Consider the following 6,471-nt stretch of genomic DNA (forward strand, 5'->3'; position numbering starts at 1 on the left):
GCAGGTCAGACCTTGGGATCACAAGAAGAAATGCCTTGCTGGAATAGTTCTTACTCTGCAATCAATAAAGCAGGCTGGATGCACCATGTCCTTTATTTTTGTAACATTTGGATGCACTTAAATAAAAACATCTTGGTTTACTGCTGGATAATCCTGAGGCTGTCCAAGGAATCCAGTCTGGGTGAATCCATGAGCTGCCAGGTCAGATTTATTGTTCATAATGAACTGCATGAAACCTTCCCCTTTTTGAAGGAAATATTCTATTTTTGGAGAGAAGCTGAGATTTGTGGAGCATTCATGTTACTTGTTTCTGGGATTTTCTTGTAATAGGCTTCCAGTGTTCAAAAAAGCTCATTTTAGACAGGGATACCCTTCACATTCTTTTATTAACAAGCCACAGCAGCCCCTCCACCCCCCAAAAAAGCCCCAACTGGGTTCCTGGGCCATGATTTTTCTGTTCAGACACCTTGAGGATTTGTCTCTTTCTTGTTCCTCAGTTTACACAGTTATTTTAAGTTATTGACATAGATGCCTGGATACTGCTGCTGACTCCACAGAAAAAAAATCTCACTGTTTTCCTTTGAGAGAGCTTTTCCCTGCCAGGGGAAGGTCTCTGGGTGGGTTCCTACCTTGGAGGTGACCTCCTCAGCATATTAACTTGCCAGCCAGACCATTAAATCTTGTGGGAATAAACAAAGGCAGGTCCTAATGGAGTCACTCTGCATGTCTTGGCTCTGGCTGGTGGTTTCTTCCATTCCCTCTAGCAGGCAGATGTGTTTATTTCTGATTTATGTTACTGAAGAGCAGACGTGTTCTGGGAGTCCTCCCTGCCTGATGGGGTTTTAATTGTGGTTCACTGAATAACCTCGTAAAAAGAAGGCTGCATTTTACCAGCTGATTCAAAACTTACAAGGCTGCTGTGAAGTCAGACAAACTCTGAGCCCATTTAGTCCCTGCACTTCTCAACACAAAAGACATGAGAGAAGTGATCTTGCACTTGGATTATTTCTACTTCACTATGGGCCATAAATGGGTGTTTTTCTTTGTTTCTTTATTTCAAAGGAAAATAGGAATTAATCTGAGAGTCACTCCTTTCCACGGGGATGAATATGATCAAAATAAACTTTGACTAGGAGGAAAAAAGCAATACTACCGAGTCAGCCAAGCAGAGGGGGAAGTTCAGTTTAAGATGGTGTTAGGCAGAGAGCAGCTACAGGAGACTTCTCCCACACTGATGTGTCCGTGTCAATTTGAACTGACATTTTCTCCTCCTCCTCACTCTGCTTTATTGTTTCATTAGGAGATCAGACAACTGGAAACTGAGAGCTTCCAGGTAGCAAAGCTCTTAAAACCTTTTATAAAATTTTCAATAGGACCTCTTGATAACCATTTGCTTCAGCTATTTACCCTGTCCATCTTCTGTTTGAATTAATAATGAACAGTGAACATGCTAAAATAAGTTAAGTGATGCTACATCCACCTATTTAAAAAATGATGAATTATGCTTTCTTCTGCATTTATCTTGTGTATCAAATGGGCATTTTTTAAAGTGATGGTGTCCTCCATGCATAGCTTGTGTCTGTTGCAGCTTTTCTGGAACTGGGCAGAATTTAGACCTGTAAATAAGAAATAATCCAAGAAGAAATTAAAACTGAGTTCATAAATATACAGAAGTGTATAGAAAGTTTCCCCTTGGGGAAAAAAAAAGGGGGTTTGAAATATTTGTAGGTTTTGGAACTGTAAGAAAAACCAAAGTTTTATTGATTTATTAATCCTTTAGTGGGGCTGTAGGGAATCTGCACCTGCTCTTCAGTACTCTCCACTCAGGTTGCACTCTACTTTTACAAGTTTGCACAGTATTTAGAAATCCAGTCCTCTCCCTGCCCGTTTTCCCTTTCTAGGTACTCATTTTCATGGAGATCTTGGCCCATTCAGACCACGAGCAGGAAAAAATCTCCTTTCTCTGGTGCACGAGATGAATGCCTGTGGGTTTCTCAGAAAGGCAGTTCCCACCTCGAGCAGTGCCCATCACTGGGAGGTGATGAGGACTCTCACTCCTCACATTTAGCAGTGCCTTGAAGCCTTCCCCTTTCAGCCTGCTGCCTCTGAGCCTTTTGCTCTCAACAGCTGCAACTTGAGACCTCTTGACTTTGTTTTCTAAATGCTTTTAGCACCTCCAGATGGCCGTGAGTCAGTGAATTCCAGCGTGCTGCAGAAATGATCGCTTTCTGCTCAAGTTAAACACGTTTTGACTCCGTTGCTAATTTTCTACTTAGGCTTTGGAGCAGACTGCTAAAACTTGTCCTCTTCCTGATCATTCTCCTTAAATGAACGACTTCAGCCATAAAGCACGCACAAAAGGGCAGTAATCAAAAACCTTTCCATAGCTGAGTTGTACAGGGAGATATTTCTGAGATGTTCAGGTCTGAATTAATGATTCTGTCCTCTGGTCAGGCCAGGTTTATGATTTGCAGGATCTGGGCAAGGCAGAAGTGAAGGTGTTTGATGGCCCAGCTCCCCTGGAGTGGGAGGTGTAATAATTCTGTAATTGTGCTGCACTGATAAGGGTTCCTGTGTTAAATTTACAAACGTGGCAAGGTCATTAGGAACAGCAACAGCCTCTTGTTAGACCATATGACAGAACAAAAAACCAGAAATCTTTGAGCCTTAAAGCCTTGTTTATAATGAATGAAATTGAGTGAATGCATCAGTGAATCAATTAACTTAAAAAGCAGCTATCATTGTCTGCCTGTCCCCTGACCAGGGTTAGTGACCCTTGGTTTTATTTCCTTCTGGCTGGGATGGATGTGCAGGGGATGGATGTGGAGCTGGGAGAAGGTTCAGTCACTGCCTGCTCTAGACATCCACAGCTTCCTCCTACGAGCTGCTGAGGGCTTGTCTGGACTATGGAGGAGACAAAGGGTATTCCAAATCTTTTAAATTAATAAGATTTTAGTTCTCTAATAGCAACACCTGCTTGCTGAATGCATTCTGAGTAGTCCAGCTGCACCAGACTGTATCACTTAGGAGACATGGATTTTCCAGTTGTGTCCAAGGCCCTGGAAGGGGAGGACAGCTTTGTGTACATCTGAGCCAGCTTTAGTCATGGAGCATGCCAGGGGTTCACGTTTGCATCAGTGTGACAAGTAAAATCTGTCTAAATTAAAAGCCTTGAAATTGAAAAAATATTGTTTTGTTGGGAAGAACACAGGTGTGGAAAGAATGCTTGGCTTAATGAGCTTATCTAATTTCTGTCTCCCTCGTAAGTACTAGCCTGAAGTTCTTTTTAGTGATAATAGCCAACAATGCTTCCTAACCACATAGGATTTACCATTCCTAAACAGCTAAAAAGCTGAAACTAATCACAACTATGAAAACTCCATAAAACTGAACATTTTGCAACATTGCTGTGTTGAAACTGGGCGCTCCCTCTGGACTGGGCACGGGCTGGAGCCAGTCCTTGGCAGGAATTTGTGCAAGTGCCTCAGGTGCCACAAATACTCTGTATTTCTGCGAAATAACTTTCAGGTGGTTACTACGATCCTTGAGGTTTTTCTAGTCTTTCTCCTCCCTGTGGACTGTGCCTGTGCACATCTGAGAGCAGGAGAAGGTTCCTGCCAGGGAGGTGCCACCAGCCTGCAGACCCCCCCCACCCCATGTCCCAGGGGAGCTCCCAGGGTGTCAGCCTGGCTGCCCTGCCTCCTCTCTGGAGACAGCTACTCTAAACACTGGGGATGGTGTTTATCCTCAGGGCCAGGGCTCCATCAATTTGTGCAGTTTATGTCGGGAAGAGACAGTAAAACTGGTGCTTACAAGAATTCTGACTGCACCCGCTCCAGACAAGAAGACCCTCGTGTCGCCCGGCCCCGCACAAGGTGGGCGGTGGGGACCACCCCAGGAGGAGTTTTGGGGTGTGGAGAGGGCTGGAGGGTTTACTCTGGCTCTCAGTCCAAAAGGCAGTGAGCAGCTGGGATGGGGAGGACACATCTGGACACTCCAGGGAAGTCTCCTTGGGGGGTTGGGAGAGGATATTTGGGCTCTTTTTGGGACTCGGCGACACATTGCAGGTGATGGGGAAGGGTGAGACCTCCTGCTGCTGAAGAGGTGCTGGGAAGGAGCAAATGCTAAATCTGGGTGACACTGAGTGCTGAATGGCAAGGTCTGACATCCCAAATGACTCTTGATAGGGATTGAAATCCCATGGATACACAGGATGGGGAAAGGTAAAAGGAACAGCTGTCCCAGGGACTTCAGCAGAGGGTGGGATCCCTTTGCAAGCAGAGACTGAAACAGCTGTTTGGAGACATTTCACCTCGTATGGAGGGTTGAGATCAGTCTGAGCACTTCTCCAGCCATTCTCTGCTGCCAGGACCCTGCACTTACTGACTTTTTCCAGCTTCTTGGGTAAGGAAAGGAGGCTGCTGGGAGAGCAGTGCCCTGGCATGCCATGCAAAGGTGCTTTGGCAGGGGCACTGAGCAGGAAGGAAGGACCCTGACAGCTTTGCTGTCATCCTCTTGCCAGCACAGGACCTCCAAAATCCAGCAGAAAACAGGGCAACAGAGGCAGTGTGTGGCTGCCTCAGTGGCCTCCATCCACAGAAAGCTGGGAGGTGCCCACTGGGAAGTCACTGCCTGGTGAAAGGCAGCAGCTGCTTTATTGAGGTGCTGTTTAATTGTTTTGCTAAAGCAGCTGCCTCTGCCTTATTAATTTAGAAGAAATTACTGACTGAAGAGAAAATTCTAGCTTGTACTTTAACTTGATTTTTTTTCCTTTGGGGCAATGAGAGACTATCCCATAACACTTCTCTGCTTGAAATCACAGGATCTCTTGGAGATCTGCCTTATGCCTTGTCCTCTTGTTAAAAAAAATGGGATACTTAAAATCAGCTGGAGTCCACCAGGAGCTTCACCTTCTCAGCAGCCCAGACTCAGAATGGGTGAGCTCTGTTAATTTAGAGCAGTTTGACAAAATATTCAGTTGAGGACCCAGCAGAGTACTCCAGGAATTATCATTCCAGGCCATTTGTCCTGCCTGTGTGAGAGTTACAACTCTTGACAGGTTTGGATTCCATTTCATTTCATTCACCAATTTTGTATCCATGGGTAACAGCAGAACTGATGTGGCTCTGCGCTGCTGCAAGGAGGCTGTCAAGGTTTTCAGGTTTTAAAATCAACCTGCTTTGATGACTCTTCTGTTCTGCAGCATTTACTTTACAGAGTTTGCCCTGAAAAAAACCTGTTTAAAAATTACTTTTCTTTTTTTTTTTTTTGCAACAGTTGAACTGAAAGCAAGACAGAAGAAGTTCAAGGATGCCCTTGTAAAAGACTGGTGATCTTGCCAGAGATACAAGATCTGGCTTGTTCTTGTCTTCTCCCTTGCAGAAGAAATAAGTTTACTTAGTTCTGAAGTGTGTTGGGAAGGATGAGGTATGAGGTTCAGAACAGACTCTTCCTTCCTTCCTTCCTACAGGACTGGAGGAGCCACGACCTCCTGGAGGCTTTGAACATTTGCCACTTTGGAAGTGCAAAGGAGATAAATCTGCCTGTGCTCAATAAGGGTTTCAGGGCTTTGCTTTTTCTTTTCTCTCTTTTATGAACATCTGCCACTGACTTCCATGCTGGGAGGAAGGTCCCCTTTCCATTAGGATGTGCCAGCTGATGGCCACATCCCATGGGCAGCAGTAGTTACACCCCACTGACCGTGCATGAAGAATGTAATGTATTAAAATAATCTAGAACAAACTATAAAAACACTTAAACAACAAGCCCAAAGCAAAATAATTATTTTACATCTACTAACTCATTGTTTAAAATGAAGTTATACTCATCTTGAGTAAAATGCTGCTTCCATCCTTCAAAATTCTTCCCAAAAGTCCTCAAGCACAACCTTTTTGGTTACAAGGCTGCCTGAATTCACACACAGACACTTGACATTCTTTGGGCAACAGTGAAGACATGAAAGGAAGCTGGAAACCCCTTTTTGTCTCAAGCACTGCCTTAAAGACTCCCCACAGCTTCTGGAAGTCAGTCCAGGCTCCAGAAAGCATCCTCTGGATGCTAAACCTGCTTTCTAAGCCTCAAATTATCAAACCTCTCAAACAGAAGAAACACGTGGCCAGCAAATGTGTGGGACCAGCTGCAACTCAAAAAACATCAAGGACTCAACAGATTTTCTGCTGCTCACACTGCCTGGGCTCTGTTAAGCACTCAGGCTTTGCTCCTCTGTCTGTAATGTCTGGTTTTGACACTGGATGAGAGTTTGGCCTCAAAAGTACCTGAGCAGCTACAGGTGAGTTGTTTTTAATTAAACATCTTGCTGGAGATTGATGGAAGCTTCAGAGAGACCTTAATGCAAGTGGAGCCAAATGTGGGAGGGTCTGAGCTGGGAGGGAACAAGGTCCAAAGGTTTTCAAATCTGGGGAAGGTGAGCTCTGTTTTGGAAGGCTAAATTTAGCAGTGATTAAACGAGCT

The sequence above is a fragment of the Coloeus monedula genome, assembly GCF_965178545.1.
Source record: "Coloeus monedula genome assembly, chromosome: 19".
NCBI classification, from domain to species: domain Eukaryota; kingdom Metazoa; phylum Chordata; class Aves; order Passeriformes; family Corvidae; genus Coloeus; species Coloeus monedula.